This window comes from Silene latifolia, chromosome 2 (genome assembly GCF_048544455.1).
Source record: "Silene latifolia isolate original U9 population chromosome 2, ASM4854445v1, whole genome shotgun sequence".
In the NCBI taxonomy this organism is placed as follows: domain Eukaryota; kingdom Viridiplantae; phylum Streptophyta; class Magnoliopsida; order Caryophyllales; family Caryophyllaceae; genus Silene; species Silene latifolia.
The window spans coordinates 49,868,143-49,893,961 of record NC_133527.1 but is presented as its reverse complement, the minus strand read 5'-3'; the positions used below and the strand labels follow the sequence as shown (position 1 = coordinate 49,893,961).

At 38.1% G+C, this 25,819-nt stretch overlaps 1 long non-coding RNA gene across 2 annotated transcripts in view; it reads right to left on the bottom strand.

Moving 5' to 3' along the window:
- Nucleotides 1-4,421, bottom strand: part of LOC141629563 (uncharacterized) — a 41,576-nt gene extending 37,155 nt beyond the window's left edge. For both annotated transcript variants that reach the window (XR_012537312.1, XR_012537313.1), the window contains exon 1: nucleotides 4,353-4,421. This is a non-coding gene — a long non-coding RNA (uncharacterized LOC141629563). The remainder of the gene's footprint in view (nucleotides 1-4,352) is intronic.
- Between the last annotated feature and the right edge of the window lie 21,398 nt (nucleotides 4,422-25,819).

Below are 25,819 nucleotides of genomic sequence, written 5' to 3'. Positions count from 1 at the left end.
CAGTCACGGCGCACGAAAACACCAACACCATCGACACAACGCAACTCAAACCCGTACCACACTAGACCACGCAACCCCAACTTAACAATACCCCTCAAACCACCACCACACTCACGACAACCTCCGCCCCCACACACCACCGTGGACCACCTAATCTTCACATCCCAGCCACGGTGGTTAATGCCCACGACAACCATCACACACGACTCAGCAGCAACCCAATTAATAACAACAACAATCACGCAATCTCCCCTGTTTCTCGCTATTCCGACCACAACCACCACAAACCACCACCTTCAACCACCAAGACACTTCCACCGTGATCTAACCAACCACCACGAACTAACCAAACCATACCCATCTCAAGTCAAGTCCGTTTAAGGGACCTATAGTTCGAATTAACGACAACGCCAATAACCCGCCCTGTTTTCGCGAAATACCATCAACCACCCCACAAACCACCACCTTTGACCACCCACAACCACCCAAGATGGTCGACTCACCCCCATGTAATCACCCAACCCAGGTCTAGGTCTGTCTCGTCCAAGTACGGGTTCATAAACCATATAAAACGTGTAACTTGTGTATATCAACCACCCAACAACAACCCCTTCAAATACCCGCTTCCAGCCGGTCATAAGTGATCAACGGTGGGTCCGATCAACCTATGGTGTCTCACGGTCAAGGTCTTGGTCTCGGGTCAGTCAGAGGCGGTCTAATTATCGAGTTATAATATGCTAAAGTGTATACATAAGATGGTCTGAAATATTACCTTGAGTCGATTAATTGGTTTTGTTAATTCTTCTTCTTTCGGTCTCTTAAAGCTCCTCCTCTTTAATTTGTGATTAATTTCTCAGATTTAATAGGGTATTTATAGTGTAGGATTATATAGAATGCGAGGTCAATTAGGAAACTATATAAATTACCTTATTCTAATTAGTATAGGAATTATCATTATTATAATTACCATTATGTTATTATTATTATTATTATTATTACTAGTTTGAATTCCCGTGCGTTGCAACGGGGTAATAAACTTATTTATAATGCAAAAAAAAAAAACGTTATAAGGGTTTAATGTTTAATCACCATAATCATATACGTGGGTTAACTCTTATTTATAATCATATAATCACCATACCTTATACTAATCTTTCGACGTGGGACAATTCTATTATTTATATGTAATATATTCACCAAACTTGGATTATTTTTCTGATGTGGGACAATTCTACTATTTATACGTAATATATATACATCAAACCTACATTATTTTTCAATGTGGGACAAATAACATACTCAGAATTACACTATCTTTTTTCCACTTAGTTCGACATCCAACCAGATCCCGAATACCGAATACGGACAATTGCTACTCATCATTATATCTAATAGTTATATTTAAATTTAATAATATGATCAAGTACTCTACATTAATATTTGTACGTTGTTTTTCTTCAAAAAAAAAATTTCATAATTGAGATACGGAAATTTTCCGTGGTACCCCTTAATTTTGTTAGATTTCCATCTTACCCCTACTTTTAAGAATCTGCCTACTGTACCCTTGAGGTTCCATTTTTTTGCCCATGGTACCCCCTAATATAAAGGTTATTAAATGGACGTTAAGTTTGATGGTGTGACAATAAAATAACAATTAAAAATAATTCCCCCTTTATTGTTTTATTGGTACGAATATCTCTCTCTTTTAAATGAAAATATACTTAACTATATCATTATAATATTAGAAATTTCTCATGGTAACTTTGAACTTTGATAGATTACACATGGTACCCCTAATTTTAAGTTTCTACAAATGGTACCCTTGTGTTCACATTTTTCTTTCTCAGAATACCATTTGACAACTTCCGTCATAAGCTCATTACTCTTATGACTTGAGGACGCCTTTTTCTTTTGTTATCTATAACACAAACACTTCATTATCTAATTCCTAAATCCATATTTTATTTAATAAACTAACATTTAATACCTAAATAACAAAACACAAATAGCATGGCATGCTCAATTACTTATCTAGTTACTCATAGGAGTAATAGCATTATGAAAAAAAGTAAACACAAGGGTATTATATGTAGAAACTTAAAATTAGAGCTATTATGTGTAATCTACCAAAATTCGAGGGTATCATGAAAAATTTCCGTTATAATACTGACCATTTTATCGCTCTTTCTCCCACCTAAAAAAAATGTTACAACTTTAAAAATTTAACATTTAATTCAAGATTATGTTTAAAGTCTCTTATATAATAAGTATACTTTGAGAGATTAATATATTTGGGGTGATACCTAAGTTCTAAGGATAAATCCTATTTATAATCGTGGGATCACCTCAGCTTATGATAATCTTCTGATGTGGGACAATTCAACTATTTATACGTAGTATATATTTATCACACCTACATTCTTTTTCAATGTGAGACGAATAACATATTTAAAAGTACACCATATTGTTTGAACCTAATTCGACATCCAACCCGATTTAATAATAAGTAAATACTATATTATCTATTAATATTCATACATTTGTTTTCTATTTTTTTTATCATAATAAAAATATGTGCAAATGATATGAACCTATACTCTAATGATAGAATTTTTTTTAACACAATTCTAATTATATTATTTAAACGTAGTATATTTACCACGCCTACATTATTTTTTAAATGTGGGACATATAAAATCAATAGGTAGAAAATATAATGATATAAACTTTTAAGAGCACTCCAAGACAGTACTTAAGATACTCAAATGATTTTGGATTGATGCCTAAGTTCCAAGGATGCCTCTTATTTATAATCATGGAATCACCCACCTTATGTTATATTTCGATGTGGGAAAATTCTATTTTTTATATGTAGTATATTTGTCACACCTATATTATTTTTCAATGTGGGACATATAACATACTATGAAATACACCATCTTTAATATGTGCAAATTATATGAAATCTATATATACTCTAATGATAGCATTTCTTACCATGAATCTAATAATATTATTTTCATAATTTTTTACCGACATTATTTCTTTAGTTTTGTACTCTGTCGGGAGACTACCATTAGTAAAACCTTTAGTTTTGTATTTTTTGATTTTCTTGCTCATGTTCTTAACTCTTTCCCGGGTAGTTCCAAACGATTTCCACTTTATTTTTTATATCATATCGTAGATAATGATTGAAAATCTTAAGAGCTCTTTAAAACAATATTTATGAGACTCAAATTTTTTGGGTGGATCATAAGTTCCAAATATGCCTCCTATTTATAATCATAGGATCACATCACCTTGAACTAATCTTTCGATGTGGGACAATTCTACTATTTATATGTAGCATATTCACCGCACCTACGTTATTTTCCAATGTGAGACAAAACATACTAAAAAGTACACAATTTTACGTATTACGAAGTACACCATCTTTAATATGTGCAAAGAATATGAAATCTATACTCTAATGATAGCATTTTTTTACCACAAAGCTATTTATATTATTTTCATAATTTTTTTAACGATATTTTTTTGCCAAATGAAATGTAAAAGGTTGATATAAAAATTGGAAATATCACTTGAATATAATTTAGGAAATATACATATTATAATAATTAAAAGATTCTCCACTTTATTTTTTACATTAAAAATTATACTTTCCTAAATTGATTTTTGATGATGTGGACGCTCTCAGATCGCTCGAAAAAACTCTCTTTTATATATATATATATATATATATATATATATATATATATATATATATATATATATATATATATATATATATATATATATATATATATATATATATATATAGATTATATATTATTAGTCTTACCATAACTAGGATTTCCTCACACAATACTTACTAATTTATTATTGCCACAACTTTATTATTATTATTAATATAATTATTATTACCTTTATATATTATTATTTCCATATTATATTATTATTAATTACCGATACAAATCCCGATCACACTCATACTAGATGAACCATAAAATTCGGCCCAAATAACAATGGCACACGTCCCAATGCTAAATATTAGCTAAACCCAATTCCCGACTTGAATTATTAATTTATTATTTAATTAACGTCTTACTTGTATTTATTATTAGAAATGTCTTTAATCAATTATTAATTTACATAAATTACTTTCATAAATTATTATCAAAATATGGGGTATTACAGAAGGCGAAAGCGTAACTCGGCAAGAAACCAGTAAACATAGACACATAGTATACAACTCAATGAAGCGGAACAAACAAGTATATACTCATGTCCAAAATATGGCTAGTAACTAAACAAATAAATTCAATGAAATAAAGAAGGAGAAAAGGAGGGACCTTGGTAGTTTACCCGAGTGAAGACTTTCAAGGTGCTTAATTTGCAACACGGAGAATAAGATTAACAATAATTAACGTCCTTTAGAAGTCCTTATTTACTTATCATCAAAAAAATTCAAAAAGCCTAAAACTAAGGAAGACATTATGCACACAAGGCATAGAAAGACCCTAAAAATGGAAAAAATATAACATATTACTCGTATCAAATAATGAAACTACCAAGGCTCGTTAATTTAAACATGATTACTGACTTGATAGAAGCACAACAAAAGAAAGCTCTGAACCATGTGAGCTAGTGTCAACTGTCAAGCACACAAGTGAAAGCGCAACAATGCAGTCTTGACTAGCTTTAGCGAGAAAGGATTTCCCGAACTTGATCTCATATTTTCTGTTTATTACAGTGGTGACTCAACCTATTTAGATCACGCAATTCCTATCCACTTATCTTTAAGGTTTATTGATAACACTTGTTACTCCACTACTTATATTAGATAAAATAATGCAGGTAGACGCCAATATAAAGAATTGAGATTAGAAGCCAATGACACTAATAAAGCTAATGAATTACGGAGTAAATTTCAAGCTAACATGATACTCACAATAACTGGTTATCAAGTCTAATAACTGAGTTCTTTCAATAATTGAGCATCAATCTCACTTCAGTATCTTCTCACACCTTGTCAAAACTTCATACCATCTACAAACCAACCATTCAAGACCGTTTTTCACTCAGTCATATATAGTGGAGCAAGAATCGGTCACACAAATTGTCCATATTCTTTGTGAGGAATATTTTAATAAAAGGTAAACAAATGATTGGGACGGAGGGAGTACTTTGTATTTCGTATGTATCGTGTTGACGCACTTAACTTGCCTGATGTTGGAATGTGAATAATGATTCAAATACTGAGAATTTCATGAAATATATTCAAAATATTATCCATTTAATGTAACCACTAAATCGATACATAAAGCCCAAATTTAATCCTAATTCATATTATAATCTTAATCCCTATTTTTCACAAACCCTAAGCTTTGAACTACGCAATTCAACACCTATACATGAATATAAACAAAATGTAAACTATTATATTATGTAAAAGCTAAACAGAAACCCTTGTGTGGTTCGAGATTTATGAATAATTCGATTAAATTAGGGTATACCATTCAAATACGAAGAGAAGACAGAGCCGAGGGTAATATGCGATGGACCGTGCTGCGCCTTGACGTCGACGGTGGTACCCGATCGATCATTGTTGGCCGGTGGAGGGAAAGGGATCCGTGGGTCGTGAGTATACAAAGGGACTCTAGGGAATTAGGGTTGAGGAGAACGTGTGAGGGAATTAGGGACGAGGGCAAACAAAGCAAACTCTGGTCGTGGTGGTTGCATCTAGGTGTAGCGGTGGTTGCGTGAAGGCGTTGCGATGGTTGTGACTCGTGTGGGCTCACGGAGAAGCAGGCTGTGGCGAGGTTGAGGACGGAGTGGAATATTGGAATGTGAAAGCAAGCGTTGGTACTTGCTAGTACACGATCTTATTGCTTTCTAAAAAAATCTACTCATAATTTTACCCTTTTATTTAAGCATTGGCATCGGTTCAAACAAACAACCGATGTCATTCATCATTTACATTTTTGTATAAAATTGGCATCGGTTCTAATCTTACGACCGATGGCAATACTGCTAAATTGGCATCGGTTTGATATTTACAACCGATGTCAATTATCCAAAAACACTATTGGCATCGGTTTCATAGTTACAACCGATGCCAATATCTATTTAAATTGCAGTTGCCATCGGTCTTCTCTAGAACCGATGCCACTGTGGCGATGCCAATCGTCTTATCTCTACTAGTGAATGCTTAAGGCTATTGTAAGTATATAAGACGTAAAAATTGAGATCCTAAGCTATGAAGTGGCTCCCCTTTATATAGGGGGGGGGGGGGAGTGAAATGTAAACAAGCTAGAGACAGGCAACCCCGATCGGGGGCGTAGTCTTCCGGGTTAATTCTCTTAAATCCTCACTTAATTGCTCGAGGAATCTCTATGTTTATGTTTAATGCTCCTTAATCACCCGGTAATGCTCTAAATTCATAGCATCCTAAGCTTCTTGGTATCCAATGCTTTTCACCTTGACTTGGACTTGAACTTGGGCTTGACTTTGATTGTTGGCAATATTTGCATTACACACATTAGTCCATCAATTTCTTCATGCAAAACCCATGCCAATACTCCATGCTAGTCCAATACTTGGTCTTGTTTAGCCATTGCACTCTAGTAGCTCATCTTGTAGTATTTTAGCTCCAAAAAGCTTAAGTATCCTACAAAACATGTGGAAAGTAGCAAATGCAACTAGAATAACAAATATTAGCTCAAAACACTATGATAAGTGTTAAATGACATGTAAAATGGAGGTAATATAGGGGGTGAAAATATATAAAATATGCATTTATCAGTAGTAGTTCTTGTAGGAAAATTCTGTGGAAAATACCACTGCCGCAGGTTTGGAAGCTCTTGCTTTGGAGAATTCTTACTAACTCTCTTTCTGTTGGATCAGAGTTTTTAAGAAGGAATATTGATATAAATCCGTTTTGTTCTCTCTGTGGTAGGGAGGGGAGTTGTATTGAAACGACTACACATCTTTTCAAGGACTGTAGTTTGTGTAGATACCTCATTTCTGCACCTCCCGCAAACCACCCGGTGATGATTGAGCCGCATGTTTGGTATACGGAACGATTTGTGACAGTTCATAAGTTTATCGTCAAGTGATCGCTCAAACACTTGTATCCACCTCTTAATTGTCATCTACGTGCCGATACGGTCGTTTTGGCAGTAATTAGAGTACATTTGGAGTCCGGGTAAAAAAAAACGTCTTCATTTTCTAATAACCGAGTCAGAATGTTCTGGAATGTTCCGGATATTTCTATTCCATATTTTCCAATCTTTTGATCTTTGGTAAAATATCTCCCGTAATATTCACACAAAATATTAAGGAAACGAGATTAATCCGCTATTCCATAATAGAAACGCGGAAATCTTTCTTCCGCAGGAGGAAACCACTGAGGAAAGGACGCAGCAAGTGCTGCGCCTCTTCCAAGGGACGCAGTGCCTGTTGCGCCTCTTCCTCATTCCTTTTCTGCGTATTTTTCATATCTTTTCGAGATTCACTTCCAAAGTTTCTCCGAAAACCCTAGTTCTTTCGTGTGATTAGTATAAATAGAGACCTTCGGTCTCACATATTTCTCACGCGAGTGTCCCCCCTTCTCTTCTCCCTTTGTATTCTAGACCACGTTCTTACTTTTTGGCGTCTACGTGCTTGAACTTTCGACCACGTAAGCTCGGATCTTTCTGAGTACCAGCCTCGTTTTGCATGACCGACCAATTTGACCAACTCCACATCAATCAACATTAATCAATCTTATTCGTTTTCCTCCTAGAGGGCACTTTCGTTGTACATTCGAGTCGAACATCACTAAACGTTAACTTAGTTCATCTCGTTTCGTCAAACATGTAAGTCTGAGGGTGTAAATCCTTCTTTTGTTTATTGTTCTTTATTATCGTAATCACTATTGTAAGATTTATGTCGAAAGTATTCTTAAAACTGATTTGTAAAACCTTATTTTAAAACCCTTTTTACGGATTATCAGAAGACAACCGTCGAGAAAGGACACAGCAACTGCTGCGCCTCTTCTAAGGGACGCAGCACCTGCTGCGCCTCTTCGTGAGGCTGCCGCAGTTCCTGCTTCCTTTCTTCTTCCTTCGTCTTTTGTTCGTCCTTTTGTTTTTCGCTTTGTTATCAATTGTTCATTGTTTCATTAACATAACAATTTGAATATGATAATTTTGACCTGTAATTCATTAATCATCATTAATTAATTCATCTTTCAAAATCCCGACGTAAATCCCTTATAATCCATATTTGCGGGTTTTCGTCAATAAGTCAATTCGGGTTTTAGAGATTCGATTTACCCATATTGAATCTATGGAATTCATCTTTGATATATTTGTATCTGTTATTTACCGTCACCATCATTAATTCATCATTAATAACTTGTTTAACCTAATTAATTTGTTTGGTTTGTTTAATTCTTTAATTAGTCTCATCTTGTAAATAATTCGTTCTAATCAGTTTCATTCATGTTTTATCGTTTTTATGACCTCAATCACATGTAAATAATATGTTAATCACTTTCATCCGAGTCAAATACCATTAATCAAGTATTAAATTCATCAATGAACATTAACGAGATGCGGTTTCGGCTTCACAGCCAGAACTCAACCCAGGAACAGATGTGACACCCCGCGATAAAGCGGAAAATTTATGAGATTTTAAAAACTTTTAAATTACTAGTTAAAGATTAACACGCGGGTGCCAAAAGAAATGAAACAAATACTACAATAGACAAACTTAGGTTATTACAACCCAAGTCTAGAAGGCGGGCAAAAGATATCCCACGAATAAACAAATAAAGGGTTTCTAAACTAGCAAACTAAGGTCCAAGGGTTTAGTTATCGCTAGCCCACACGTCTTCCCCACGTAAGCATCTTCACAACCTGTCATTCATGTAAACATGAACGCCACAGTCAGTGAGGAGTAACTCAAGGTTCTCCCAGCCACAAAATGTCAAAACACGGATAAACAAGAACATATTAGAACATCATGAATATAACTATTTGATGCAAGCACTCAGACATGAGACTAACATTCAAAACATGCGTAGTTAATCATAGATATGGCATATGATACATCCAACTTTGAAAACCAAACAACATACAATACATGAAATGGGACTACTAACATCACATAATAAGCAAAGCATCCGGCTCAGAGGCTATCTTTAAAGCATGTCCGAGACACAAGTCCTTAAGTACCTGGCTCAGCGGTTACCTTTAAAACATGTCCAAGGCATGACCTCTAAAGTATCTGGCTCAGCGGTTACCTTTAAAACATGTCCAAATACTACAAACAAGTGTCCGACTCAGAGGTTACCTTTAAAACATGTCCGAGGCACAACACATAAAGTATCTCGCTCATCGGTTACCTTTAAAACATGCCCAAATACTACAAACAAGTACCCGACTCAGAGGTTACCTTTAAAACATGTCCGAGGTACAACAAACAAGTATCTGGCTCAGCGGTTACCTTTAAAACATGGCCAAATACAACAAACAAGTGCCCGACTCAAAGGTTACCTTTAAAACATGTCCGAGGCACAACAAACAAGTATCTGGCTCAGCGGTTACCTTTAAAACATGGCCAAATACAACAAACAAGTGCCCGACTCAAAGGTTACCTTTAAAACATGTCCGAGGCACAACAAACAAGTATCTGGCTGAGCGGTTACCTTTAAAACATGGCCAAATACAACAAACAAGTGCAACAAACAAGCATAACAAACAAGCACATAGAATGGGATTATTAATGTCATATTCATACTTATGGCTTGCATCTCACCATAAGTACGGATGAGAACATCAATCCCGACAACCTTATCGCAACTAGAGGGCCTATGGCTCACCCCTAGTATCCGATAGGACCGAGACTCAGGGACGGGATGATTAATGTCACATTCATACTTATGGCCTGCATCACCATAAGTACGGATGGGAACATCACTCCCGACGAATCATATCGCAACTAGAGGGCCTCTGGCTCACCCCTAGTATCCGATAGGACCAAGACTCAAGGACGGGATGATTAATGTCACATTCATACTCATGGCCTGCATCACCATGAGTACGGATGGGAACATTACTCCCGACATTCATACCGCAACTAGAGGGCCTCAGGCTCACCCCTAGTATCCGGTAGAACCAAGACTCTCACAACCGAACAATACTAGACATTATCTAGAGTACGACTCACTACAAGTAACTACTTATAATAAATATCTCATACTTGTATTATATTAATAAATATTCCACTTCATATTTAACATGCCGGTTAAATAAAACAAATAAAGTATAACAAGTAGTAGTGAGTAATTTACGTCATATGAAAACTAACGGAATGCAACCAAAATTTCAATACAAAAGGCAAAATGGGCCCAACCATTAAATTGTGGTAAGCCCATCAATTTAATGGTGGTGAGCCCAAACCCACCAAGTAAATGAGTCTAAATGAAATAGGAATTTGAGACCAAGATTTTAAGAACTTGAGCCCAATCATTATAATAAAGTGAGTCCAAACTTATTAGAATTTGAACCCAACAAGAAACATATAATAAGTCCATCAAGCAACTTATATATGGTTCACAACCAAGTAGTAAAGAGTCTCAAAATGCAATTCATAGAAATTATGATCATGCGGTAAACACAGAGGAACACAAGAGGGAGGACTACTGCCTACCATAATACGAAAAACAAACAGTCCCAAGTACGAGATATAGGATGTGATACAAGACGAACTGCAGGCCAAAGTTCGTGTAACATGTCACCAAATTTCGAGTATGCAGGGTTCGGGTTTGTCGTCCCAAACAGAGAATCAGCTAGCACTAGACACGGTGTAAAACCAAGCTCCAACAATCCAAAAACCCGAGTTTTCAAGCGGTAAAAATCAAGTTTACGGGTGACGACCTTAGCGTGAATATACAGACAAGAAAACAGACTTAAAGGACCGCTTCATCTGTCCAAAACAGAGAACGAAGCCAGTCTAGCTTTGGTTACCAGACGGAGTTTATAGCAGCACATTTTCGCAGCCCAAACAAATTTCTATCAGTCTGTTTTAGACTCGACTCAAGACGGATATGAAGGCAAAGTGAGGACAGGAATTAGCATGACTCAAATGTGAATGACACCATTAATTTCCGTCATAAATGGACCCAAAACAGCCACTTCCAACAGCCATTCAAGTCGGAATTTCGAGCATAGCAAGACGAATCCTCCATGTAAACCACACAAATGAAAGTAAGTACAAAGAACACAACTTTAACACGTAAAAGATCTAAAAACGAGTTTATGGGGCGAAATATCGACTCATTGTCGAGTAACCTATCACCGTTACCTTTAACTCTCGAATTCCAGAGTAAAAACGTCCAAAACACGAGCCTGTCTTCAGTATTCAACTAAAAAGGAGGAAAAACGAGTTGCTTGAGTCATAAAACCGAGTTTGTCATAAGATGCCCATTTCGAAAATTTAACAAAATCAAAGCTTTCTTACCTTAAAAGAATGAGGAAGGAAAGAGGAAGCTAATGGTGTAAAAATCATCGAGTTTGGTCGAGAAATGAAGGCGGGATCGGAGTTTGAAGGGTCGACTAAAAATGGTGGTTGAAGGTTTGTGTTGTTGTTGTGTGTGTTTGTTTTTCGCATGGAAAAAGGAAGAAGAAAGGGGGGTGGGGACGGGTCCTTTATAACAACAACAATGATTCCAATAATAAGAATAATATAATATATAATCATAATAGTAATGTATAAATATATATATAAAAGGGATATTTAAAGGTAGAGTGTAAGAGGGTAGGTGAGCGTGTTGTCGATTTCTGGTTGGTCCGGATTAAAGCATGTACAAAATGAAATGTGACGGTCTATAGCTAGACGGATGTTGAGACGGGAATTATTATTATTACTGTCACTATTATTATCTGACCAAAAATGTGTATACATTTATTCTTATATAAATTACACCTCAAGAATATAATTTAATAATACGTATTTTTACAAAAATGAGCTTTTATATATTACCTTTATAAAAATCGTGTTTGACATAAAATTAATTAAATTGAATAATTCAAAAATATAAAATAAAGTAATCAAACGGTTTAGTAAATTTTAAATGTCAAAATGGAAAATTCGCGGGTGTTACAATAGACGCAGCGACTGCTGCGCCTCTTCCAAGGGACGCAGCTCTGCTGCGCCTGTTCCCGGTTGATTTCTGTCCCTGAACTCCGGTTTCTGCCTTGACTTAATTTATTAATTACGTATTTAATTAACTATTAATCGTATTATCACCTAATAATCTGTTCGTTTATTCATTTATTCTTTCTTTTCTAAAACCATCCGTTTTAAATGTATTTTCGACATAAATCAAAAAATCCGATGTAATTATTGTAATTTTCCTTTATTGTATTATTATTGTATTTCTTTTATGGTATTGCTTGTATGCTTTCACATGCAATTAACCTAAATTTCTACCTCGACATTAATTGTATGTTAAATTACGTGTTAACCGACTTAGTTAATTCTCACATGCTAGGTTAATCTAATGGATGTTGCATTGCATGCATATAATCGACAACATATCGAGTATAGACAATTTCCCTAATCATTAGTAGAGGCCGCTATCGAGGTGGGCGGGATTAGGTGTTTGATCAAAGGAGCTTCCTAATACGTACCCTCAGCCCTTACTCCAGATCTCTGTGAACATCCATGTTCATTGGCATCCACGAGAGTCATTCTCGACATAGAATGCTAAGGGTAACGAGTGCTTAGTGTTCATGTCATTATTTTGTGTCTTGACATGACACGAGGTATTCGAACGGTATCCAATTTTCCACAATAAATTGGTGGCGACTCCACAAATGCAAAACAAACAAAGAGGAAAAGCTTGCTTCGCTTTTCGCCCCCCGTGGGCCCGCGTCCACAGTTTGGCGACTCCGTTGGGGATAACACACTTACGTGTAGCCAAAAGGATGAAACTTGAACAAGGTTAGGGAATAGTTTGTACAAGACAATTGTCGGTTTTCATAACTCGATCTTCCTAGATCGTTTCATTCGGCCTTCCTAGGCCCAACCCAACCCATTCGACCAATCGTCCCATCTAAACGGTCCTAATTCTTATTTGGGCCTAAGGATGGATAGCGATTGACGTCATCCATACCATGATACTTACTCTTGTTTGTATCAAGGACTTTCACTAGTTGAGGAAATGGACTAGGAATCGGCATTAATCTTGTTTGGTACGAGCCTCTCCACAGACCTCGGGTTTGATTGTTCGGTATGGCAGCCCACCCTTTAAACCAAAACCCTTCTAAATGCACTCAACATCCCGTTATAATGCTTGTATAATGTTTGTACCATATGTGATCACCATTTCTAAACAACACCATAACGATTTTTGTAAAATCAAAATCCCTTTTAAAACGTAAAAATTTTCGAAACATAGGCCTAATATTAGCGCAAAACCAGTCGAAACTCTGTCTAATTGTAGAGTCAAAATTCGGTTTTCAAAACCCATTTCAAAACCTCACTTCGAGTCCACTCCTACAACTACACTAAAGTTGACTAGGACCAACATTTTCAAACTTTGTCATTTCCTCAAAACTCACTTGACACAAGTGGCACACTCCCACTTCACGAGTCAAAACATTCTCTTTTTCGAGTAAGTGTGCTAGAATGGTCGATCGTGTTTTGATTCATCGTCGATCTCTTATTCAGTTTCCAAGATACCTGAAACAAGCGACGTGAGCCACAACCAACTCCAGAATGGTAATGATCAAATCCTAGCAGCACTAGCTCGTCTCCAAGTCACTCAAGACCAAGTGTATGATCGCCTTGACACAATCGAGGGCCGAATATATGCCGTGGAAATAAGGATGCCTCCTCGAGAAAGTGAAGTGTCTGATGAATTTGTGAATAACTTCGGGGACGAAAACCCTCCCATAGATATGACTACAGCTGAGAAACGACTCCAATACTTGGAGGAACAATTGATGTATCTCAAAGGGGATGACATTTATAGGGAAAATAATCGCAAATATGAAGCCGTGAGCTCCAAGTTGCCAACCAACTTCAACATGACGGATATCCCTAAATTCAAGGGGCATAAAACCCTTTGAACCATATCCGTGCTTTCAAGGATTACATGTCTATCAAAGGCATTAAACCCGAGATGTTCTTAAGGATCTTTCCTTCATCTCTTGACACCATCCCAAAACAATGGTTCTATTCTCTAGAGCACAAGAAAAATGCTACCTGGGATGATGCCGCAATTGAGTTCGCCAAGCAATATGCGGATAATGCTGAAATCCAAGTCAACATGCGCACTTTAGAGGTTCTTACCCAAAATGACAAAGAAGGTTTCACCGACTTCCTAAGTAGGTGGAGGGAGACTAGTACTCAACTTGTTGAACGTCCAGATGAAGCTACCCTCGTGGAGAAATTCGTGGACAACCTAAAGCTCATCTATGCAAGTCATTTGAGGTACCAAAACATTAAGACCTTCAAAGACTTAACTGTACTAGGAACAAGGATCGAAGATGACATCCGTAAAGGGCTCTTGTCCAAAATGGTAGGTCGTGGATATCAAGGCTCAACAAGTCGTTCTTACGGCTCTACTAGCAAAACTGATGAAGTTAACCTTCTCGAGCCATCTAAGAAGAGTACCCCACCAAGGAAATTCACAAATATTGGGGACACATATTCCAATGCTCTAAAAAGGTTGATGGCGGGTAAACTTCAACCCATAGGCCCTACACCCGAACCAGAAAAGAAATCCAAGTTCTGGGATGAGAATTCGTACTGCGAATACCATAGGGGCAAGGGACATGATACAGAAAAGTGCTACAAACTGAAAAATGTACTTCAAGACATGATTGAAGACGGTCGCCTACCAATACCGCCTGGAGGTAAGCCTAACAACACTTAGAATCCTCTTGGAATTCTAGTGATTACAAGTGAAGAATCTACCATAGATTGTTCACACCTCATTTCTCCAGTCAAAGATGAAATTCATGCAATAGAGAATGAAGGGAACTACTCTATCATTTCCCCAACCATCACCGATTTCATTGCATGGGCAAAAAGTGTGAATAGGCAAGTCATGGAACTAGAGAGTGTAGTGGCAACCCTACGTGATCCCAACGCAACACCTAAAGAACGTGCACCACTAGTCTGCTCTCAAAACACTACGATGCAAGAAGTAGTAGCCATGGTTTATGAACTAGTCGATCAAATTATCCAATTGGAGGCCGAAATCATAAGAATGAAGGAACTTGCTACTGTCAATGGAATATGGGCCGATGATGATGAAGATGAGTATCTCACTGAACCCTACCTAGTCAAAATCAGTGAGCAAATAGTCCAAAATTGTGAAGATCAAGATGTAGACCACCTTACTCGTTCGGGACGCCCATACCAAAACACTTCTCAAAATGGTCCCATAGCGAATGGTCCAGCCAATGTGGTCACACCAAATGATAATGAAGATGACTCTACCGACCATTTGCTAAAGCAACTACAGAAGACAAAGGCTGATCTTTCAGTCTGGCAACTAGTGGCAAGCTCATTCCCACATCGCCAAGCTTTACTGCAAGCCTTGGCCAAACTAAATGTGGCACATAACTCCACACCCGATGACGTAGTCAACTTAGTCTTCCAAGAATCACCAAAGCTAAGTAATCCTATTACTTTCTCGGATGAAGATTTGCCACCCTTTGGTGCTAGTCATAACTTGGCTCTTTATATCACTGTCATTTGCTTAAAGAAGAATGTGCCAATGACTTTGGTAGATGATGGCTCCGCAGTCAATGTCATACCCTTGAAAACGGCATACAAATTGGGCATGAAAGAGTCGGATTGGACCCCTACCAACCAAGGTGTTTCCGCATATGATGGTACACGACAAAAGGTAGTAGGACTTGTTAACCTAACCATAGCCACAGGGCCGATTGAGCGAAAGGTTAACTTCCAAATAGTGGACATTGAAGCATCCTTTAACATACTTCTGGGAAGACCTTAGATTCACGCTTCCAAAGCGGTAACATCCACCCTCCACCAGAAAAACAAAATCCCACTAAATGGTAAAGTGGTGACGATCACTTCGTCACCCATCAAGGCAATAATCGAAAAGAAGTCAAGTAATCAAGTCTTTGCGGATCCAGTATATGAACTTGGGGGCTTCCATAGCATAAATGTCATAGAAAGTGAGTTGGCACCCTTATACTTCAATCCCTACTCTAATTTAGTGGTCAACCACATGCTCAAATCCCAGGGATACTTCCCGGGAATGCCTTTGAATCCTATCTGAAGGAACACCTTTGCACCCTACAAAGAAGGCAACTCACAAAGAATACCACTTGGACTAGGATACAAACCCGCTAAAGAGGAAGTTCTCGAGATGCTCGCTCAAGTTCAAAACCATAAGAATGTGGGAATCCAAATGCGACCCTACCTCCCTACCCTAAATGGATACTTCGTTAGGGAAGGAAGTCAAGATATCTTTCACGGATTTCCCGAACCTTGGCACTATCTTGAAAGGAAGCTAGCTGGAATCGAGATGTTTCACGATTGCTACTTCATTCTTCCATAAACGGTTCCTACCGTCAAGACTCGTCAAGCACCTTGCTTAGACGAACAAGTTGTTAGTCTACTATTTGGAGAAGATCGATTTGTTAGAGCCGCGCAGGATGAGATCATTACCATGATACTTCAAGACGATCACTTCAACCCTACCGCGTTAATCACAGAAACCAACACCAATCAACAGAAAGGATGGAGAAAGTCGATCAAGTGGACAAACAATCAAGGAAGACTCTTCAAGCTCACCACTGGAGAAGGAGTGATGTTCAAAGGAGAACCAGAAGGCGATGAATTCGAGTTAGAGTCAGAGTCGGAGTCAGAGTCGGAGTCTAGAGAAGTACCTAGAGAGTCTCCTCCTGTCGTCATTCCCATTCCCCCTATTTCTCCTAGCTTAGCATCAAGTAGTAACAGTAGTTTGGGAAATATCCTAACGGCTGTCCCTTTACCGCCACTGACTACAGATCAGATGGCTTCTTTGTTTCAACTTTTCTAAAACTTTAATATAAATAAATCAGGTTCTGCTTACTCTCTGTGTTATTCTGAATGCAATTCTGTTTACGATGATAATGAGGATGACCCAGACCCAAACTCAATCGAAATACCTCCCTACATAGCCAAAGAAATACTACAAGAGGGGGAAGGGGGGCCAGTAATAGAAAACACTGAACCCATCAACGTAGGAACCGAACTAGAACCCCAAGAACTTAGGATAGGGACGACCTTGAACTCTACCGAAAGGGCCAGTTTCATAGACCTCCTACACGAGTTCAAAGACGTTTTTGCTTGGTACTACAAAGACATGCCAGGGTTCGACAGGGACATCGCAAAGCATAGAATCCCAATCAAACCGGGTTTCAAACCCGTGAAACAGAAGCTTCGTCAAATGAGGACAGAATGGGCTCTCAAGATCAAAGAAGAAGTCGATAAACAGTTCAAAACCGGGTTCATCAAAGTTTCCGAGTACTCAGACTGGGTAGCTAACATAGTACCCGTACCCAAAAAGGATGGGAGAATCCGTGTTTGTGTTGATTTCAGAGACTTAAACAAAGCTAGTCCTAAGGATGACTTTCCTCTACCACATATTGACATATTGGTTGACAATACAGCAGATCATGCGCTATTGTCCTTCATGGATGGATACGCAGGATATAACCAGATCAAGATGGACATAGAAGATATGCATAAGACCGCCTTCGTTACTCAATAGGGAACCTATTGCTACACGGTTATGCCATTTGGGTTAATTAATCTCGGAGCTACATACCAAAGCACCGCAACTACGCTCTTATATGACATGATGCATAAAGAAGTTGAGGTATACGTAGATGACATGATTGTCAAGTCCAAGGATATAGAGGGGCACATTGCGAACCTTCGCAAATTCTTCTCAAGGCTACGAAAGTACAACATGAGGCTCAATCCTCAGAAATGCGCATTCGGAGTAACATCTGGTAAACTCCTTGGATACGTTGTTAGCCAACGAGGAATAGAAATAGACCCTTCTAAGATCAAAGCTCTAATCGAAATGTCGCAACCTCAAACGGAGAAAGAAGTTAGAGGATTCCTAGGCAAGGTGCAATACATAAGTCGATTCATATCGAAACTCACCATGATCTGCGAACCTATCTTCAAGAAGTTAAAGAAAACAGATCACACCATGTGGGATGATGACTGTCAGAAGGCTTTCGACCGAATCAAGGAAATACTAGCCAAACCACCAGTGCTCATGCCACCTCAACGAGATCAACCTCTTGGTTTATATCTCACGGTAACTGAAACGGCCATGGGCGCCATGCTAGCTCAAACCGTAGGAAAAAAAGAAAGAGCTATTTACTACCTTAGTAAGAAGTTCTTGGAGTACGAGTGCAAATACACACCACTCGAGAAGACATGCCTCGCTCTTGTGTGGGCAACGAAGAAGCTACGCCATTACATACTTAGTTACTCCGCAAAATATACTCTAAAATGGATCCTGTCAAATACCTCTTCGAGAAACCCGTTCTCAATGGACGCTTAGCAAGATGGACTTTGATGCTCTCAGAGTTCGATCTCAAGTATGTACCTCTGAAAGTTATAAAGGGGCGCGCCGTTGCCGAATTCTTCGCAGAAAATCCCATTAATGATACACAAACGATAGACGCCTGGTCATTTCGGGATGAGGATATACTCCAAACCGATGTAGACTCTTGGGACCTTTATTTTGATGGAGCATCGAACTTAAGATGATTTGGAATAGGAGTGTTGCTCATTTCTTCTGAAGGCGAGCATACACCAATCTCTGTCAAACTCGACTTCGAGGTGACAAATAACGCTGCAGAATACGAGGCTTGTCTCATTGGATTACAAGCAGCAGTAGGGTTAGGCATCAAGAATCTTCGAGTGCATGGGTATTCATCTTTGATCATCAACCAAATTACGGGATCTTGGAAAATCCGAAGTGAGAGCTTAGCACCTTATCAAGCCAGAATAGACCAAATTGCCCAATTCTTCAATCAAGTAACCTACCTACACCTACCTCGAGAGGAGAATCAATTTGCAGATTTTCTTGCAAAACTTGCATCTTTGATTAATATGCCGGATAGCATGGTAGAAATGCCTTTATGCATCTGTAGATACCCAGTATCTGCACCTCCCAAAAACCACCCGATGATGATCGGACTATAACGTGTTTTTGATATGCGTGCGTAGATTGGTTATATATGAAACGGTTTAATGCACTACTCGGATATGAAAAATGATTTCAAAGGTTTTCTAACTTCATTTGCATTAAAATAACACTATTTAGAGTTAAAACCGTCTTCGGACCCAAAACTGACTCAGAAACCCGCAACTCGAGTCAACCTGAGTCAACTCGAGTCAACCCAAATCTCAAATGTCAAAAATAATGCCATGAATGCCTTCATCATGTCATTTCCAATAAAATGACCCTATTTAGAGTCTAAACCGACACCGAGCCAAAAACCGACTCGAAATTCAAATCCCGACTTACACGGGTCAAACCCGAGTCAAAGACACAAAATACCTACCCCAAATATCATCCAAGAGGACGCTTACACGGCTAATAAAACCTCAAAGACCACAAATCACAACCAACAAAACATTGGTTAGAACAAATGCAAAATCCAAATTTGCGAAAGTGACAATACACCCACTTGTATCACGAGGTAGCTCGCGCCTCTTTAGGCCATCTACTTAGCCTCTAAGAAAAATCAACCGACCTACCACCCCACATTTATCTATAAATACCAACCATCATACAACACAATCCTTACGCGAGAGTCCGCCTCCCTCCTTCTCCCTTAAACTTCTAGACCCGACTTCCTAAGTCACAAAATCGACACGTGTTTACGACCTACCGATCGTAAACACAAGCCTTACACATATTGTTTGGTACCGTTGTCGTGCATTCGACCGACCCATTTGACCAACTCAATTCATCAATCAACATGTTTTAATTAACATATTTTCAAACATATTTTCAAAACAAAATCCTTTTTAAGGCACTCTTTTAAACTTCTTGATCGTGAGTAGTCGCTACGAGCAAACCGTCTCTAAAGTCGTCTACGTCGCAAATATCAATACACGTAAGTTTGAGGGTGTAAACAACTCACTTTATTTCATGTATTTACTGTTTTTATGAGTCTATAAGCATGAACAATGCATAACACGATTCAAATATAGGTTAGACGAGCCAAAACCGAGTTTTGGCCCGAGACAGAAGCCCTTTGCTATGCATAGTGGCTCGCGCCTCTTGTGGGTCTTGGGTCAGACTCATCCGTGTTTGCTCTCGTCTTTCCTCTTTATTTCATTTCTTATTTGTAATCGGTTTTTACCGTTTTAAATGTTCCAATTCATTTTTATGATAAACATATTTTGACCATTACAAAAATCATCCTTGGTTCCTTATACCATGACGGTTTATTCCGTGACTCGATGATATTATTGGTTAATTACATTTTAATGGATATTTTAACACCCTTTTCTTTTATTTAGCATTTTTCTCACTTGTTTACATTTGTAAACATATTAGTCATAATTCATAATCATCCTTGGTTCTTTATACCATGTCGGTTTAATCCGAGTACGATGACAAAATTGACTAATTACAAATAATCGAACTTAACATAATTAGTTCAAATCAAACATTTTACATTTTTATTTGTAAACCATGCTTTTCAAACATGCAAATCCGATAACGAATATTACTAATATAATATTAATTATTCCGAGTCATGCAAATCATACTTGCAAATCATTAATCACAAAAAAACGGTTTTAAACAACCTTTTTAACAACCAGGAGATGCCCCTTGGTTCGCCCCATGGCTCGCGCCCCAAGAGGCCCTCTGCTTTCATATTTCAAAACCTGGGCAGAGCCCCTTACCTCGCCAATAGGCTCGCGCCTTAACAGGGCGGCCTGGCACTGTTCTGCCTCGTTTTTAGCACTTGTCTAGGACGATCCCGATTACGGTTAATCCGAATACATGACGGATCAGATTGACAAGCTTACATTTTTACACTTTGTCATTTGACACCCTTTTTCAATAAATGGATCGTGTTAAGCATCATAACCCGAATTTGGTAAATGGATGTTTAATTTTCGTTCTCACATGCAAATCAACCATAAATCCTACTTGAAATCTTATGCTTGATATTTGGATTAACAAACCGACTTAGAAAGCTCACATGTTAGGTTAACACTTTTGGATGTGCATTCATGCATTTACACCATTTTATCAACTCTTGCACTTAAACAACCACGATCGATCAGTAGAGGCCGCTAACGCGGGCGGGATTGGGTGTCCGATTAAAGGTCTTCCCAATACGTACCCTCACCCCTTACTCAGAACCTTTGGATAGTGGATGGCCTTATATAGGGCGTACGAGAGTCATTTTAGGCATAGAATGCTAAAAGGGGGACGAGTCCTTATCTTTAGTACCTATGTCAAACACTGCTTTTTGCCTTGATTGACCTAGGTATAAATTGGATTCGAACGGGTTCCAAGCATCCCACAAATGCTTGGTGGCGACTACGAACATCTCTATATCGTTTTGAGACCTTTACCTAGACGAAACCGACCGATCTAAAACGATCCAGTCGAAAGCATTTTTACGCCGCCGAGCGTGGCTATCAAAAGACCGCTGCATGTCCACATATTGGCTTGGCGTGCAGGTGGCCCGTGACCGTAGATCGGTAGGTGGCCCAAATCCACAGACCGGCCTGTGGCCCATGTCCACATATTTGGCGACTCCGCTGGGGAAAACTAGGACACTTGTGTCTTTGTGATCCTTAGAGGTGAAACTCGAACGAGGTCGTGGTTAAAGTGCATTAATTGATATTACGGTCATAAGTCGGCTTCCTTGTCCGGGCCCAGAACCTAACCCTTTTCGACCAATTGGCTCGTCTCGTCGGCGTGAGTTTTCTCATCCCCGCGTTTCGAACCCCGATTGAGTCAAGCATGCCATTGACGTTACACATTTCTGTTTCGTCAAAGAGCTTTCATCACCTTCGAGCACGAGGCTAGGGCACCCTCCTTACACATTTTGTTTGAATTAGTATCCCTCTCGAAAATCGGGGTTTGATTGCTTGGTGTGTAACCCACCCTTTTAAGCCAAAACCGTGTCAGCATAATGCATAATATAATGAACTGTGAGTGCTTATGTACTACTTGATCATAAGTCCTTCCGTGTCATTTCAAACTTTCAAAAGCACATTTTTGCGTCGTTATAATGGCCATTTTAAACCTCTGTCTTTCGCCGACCGTTGCACGTCTTCTTAGGCCGTCATAATGACGATTTTCAAACCCGGTTTTTATAACCGTTTTAACACGCCTTTCTAGGCCGTCGTAATGACGATTTTCAAATCCGGTTTTTATAACCATTTCAACGTGCCTTTCTAGGCCGTCGTAATGACAATTTTCAAATCCGGTTTTCTACAACCATTTCAACACACCTTTCTAGGCCGTCGTAATGACGATTTTCAAACCCGGTTTTTACAACCGTTTCTGAGCACCTTTTTATGCCGTTATAATGGCCATTTCAAAACCCGGTTTTTATGACCATTTCAAATGCACCTTTTTATACCGTTGTAATGACGATTTCAAACCTTGGTTTTCACAAACCATTTCAAAATCCCCTTTTACGTCGTCATAATGGTCGTTTCAAAACTCGGTCTGCCGCCAACCGTTGCATTCTCAAAGCGCCCTTTTACGTCGTCGTAATGACGAATTCTACCCTCGAATTTTTAAAATTCAAAATCAATTTTTAAACAGAAACGTTTTTCAAACCGTCGTAATGACGATTTTAACCTGTGCAACTTTCCAAAATTTCAAATGTCGTCTTCGAAATCAAATTTGGCTTTTCTAAGCCGTCGTAATGACGATTTCAATTCTCACAATTTTCGATTTGCATACCGTCTTTCAAAGGTTAAAACAGTTTTCTAACCCGTCGTAATGACGAATTCAATCCTCACAATTTCCAATTTCAAATCTTTGAAAACAAATTTAACCGTTTTCAAATTTCAAATCCAATTTTAAATCATTTGAAAACAAATTTAACCGTTTTCAAATTTCAATTCAAAATCAAATATTTGAAAACTAATTTAACCGTTTTCAAATTTCAATTCAAAATCAAATCTTTGAAAACTAATTTAACTGTTTTCAAATTTCAAATCCTATTTCAAATTCTTTGAAAACAAATTTAACCGTTTTCAAATTAAAATTCAAACTCAAATCTTTGAAAACAAATCTGACCGTTTTCAAATTTCAAATCCAACTTCAAATCATTTGAAAACAAATTTAATCGTTTTCAAATTTCAATTCAAAGTCAAATCTTTGAAAACGAATTTAACCGTTTTCAGATTTCAAATCAAAACTCAAATCATTTGAGAACAAATTTAACCGTTTTCAAATTTCAAATCAAAACTCAATCTTTGAAAACAAATTTAACCGTTTTCAGATTTCAATCAAATTTCAAATATTTGAAAACAAATCTAACCGTTTTCAAATTTCATTTCAAAATCAAATATTGAAAACAACTTTAACCGTTTTCAAAATCCAAATCAAAATTCAAATATTTGAAAACAAATCTAACCGTTTTTAAATTTCAAATCCAATTTCAAATGTATGAAAACAAATCTAACCGTTTTCTAATTTCAAATTCAAAATCAAATCTTTGAAAACAAATCTAACCGTTTTCAAATTTCATTTCAAAATCAAATATTGAAAACAACTTTAACCGTTTTCAAAATCCAAATCAAAATTCAAATATTTGAAAACAAATCTAACCGTTTTCAAATTTCAAATCCAAATTCAAATGTTTGAAAACAAATCTAACCGTTTTCTAATTTCAAATTCAAAATCAAATCTTTGAAAACAAATTTAACCGTTTTCAAATTTCAATCCGATTCCAAATTGTTTGAAAACAAATCTAACCGTTTTCAAATTTTCAACCCAATTTTAAATCCTTTGAAAACAAACTTAACCGTTTTCATGGCCATTGTGATGATGATTCCAAATTATTCAATTCTCGATTTTCTAATCCGTGATTCGGAATTTCAAAAAGCATCTTTGGAAACAACACTTTGTTTTCAGAGCCGCCGCAATTTCAACTCAAACTGTCTTTTGAAAACAAACCTAAGACAACCCTTTCAACTGGCCGACTTTTGAAGATCCTTACTCTTCGGAAGCCGTCCATAAAACGACAAATGGATCTTTTTGAAAATTTCTATTTTCGAAAATTTCAATCCACCTTTCTGATTCAGCCTCGAGTCGATTAGAGTCCAGTCGATTTCAAGTCAAGTCGTCTAGATAACGTCGGATCTCCGCCGAAGTTAATACCTACCTTCTGGTCTAGGTCGTGTCGCCTAATTGTCGAGACATCTTCAATGGCGTTAGCATAGTCAAAACCTGTCGGGTTTTAAACCTGCATTTCCCCTACTTACGGGTCAAAGGTCAAGTTTGTGTACATGTCTTGTCCAACGACGTTACGCCAGCAACAAACTTCCAAATCCTGTCAGAAGTCGCCTGTCTAGGCATCACTATGCCAAAGTCGACACTAGAGTCTAAATTCAAGTCATGCACCAAGAGTTCATTCACGATCTTTAATGAACTCGTAACCTAGTCACACCCTCGCGTCTTCATGACATAACTGCCTTTTATACATATGTGTCGCACTTGCCTTTGTTTGTGCAATACCTTGCCAAGACAAGTTATAACGCCTATCGTTATGTCAAATAGGAATCCCTTGGGTGCCATCAATCGCCAACCAGAAACTCAAGAAGCTGATCAACCTTCATCCGCCATGACTTCTGCTGAAACCAACGACATGGTCCTTCGACTCCTAGCTACCGCGGAAAACTTGAGCACTCGTCTCTCCCATGTTGAGGACAAAATGATAACCGAGAATCCTCCCTCTTTTGATATTGAGCAAAGGGTTAAGCTTCTTGAAAGCCGGCTACTGGCCAACGACCAAACCAAAACCAGACGACCTCATAGGTCCTTTCTTGATCTGGGTATACCTTATGCCATAGCCTTGGAAAGGCTAATCTCCCAAGGAAAACTCCAACCAATTGGTTCAACTCCAGACCCTTCACCATACAAGCGAGGACGTAGATGGGACGGAAAACTGTTTTGTCAATATCACCAAGGCCGCGGACACGATACTGAAATGTGTCTCCCCCTAAAGGGTGCCGTCCTTGATATGATCGAAAAGGGCGAGTTACCATTACCTTCCTCAACAAACCACAAAAATAACCCTCCGAAAAACCCTATTGGACACAGTCAGGAATCTTCCCTAGATTGCTCTCATCTCATCTCTCCTGACGATGAGAATATTCATGCAATTGATGAGGATGGCATACAGAGCGCTATAATGATGCTCTCCGTCTCCATCAACAACATATTCTCAAAGCTGCAAGTGGCTATCGATGATTTGAACACTCGGGTGGCTAATTTGGAGAATAGGTTTGGTGGTACTGAAAATGAACCTCACCATCAAGGAGAAAACCAACCCTTGGTTCACCAACCAACAACTGTTGAAAATGAGAAGTCATCCGACGATTCCCACATCCACGAACCTACCAACAAAGAAGATGAAATTGCCTCACCAAAATACCTTTCAAAATACCAAGCAACATCCCCAAAACTTTCCATTGACAATGACCAAATCCTGCTTCCGGCCAGGATTGACAAAAACAAAACTCACAAAAACATCCCAAAAAACACTAATGTTGGAAT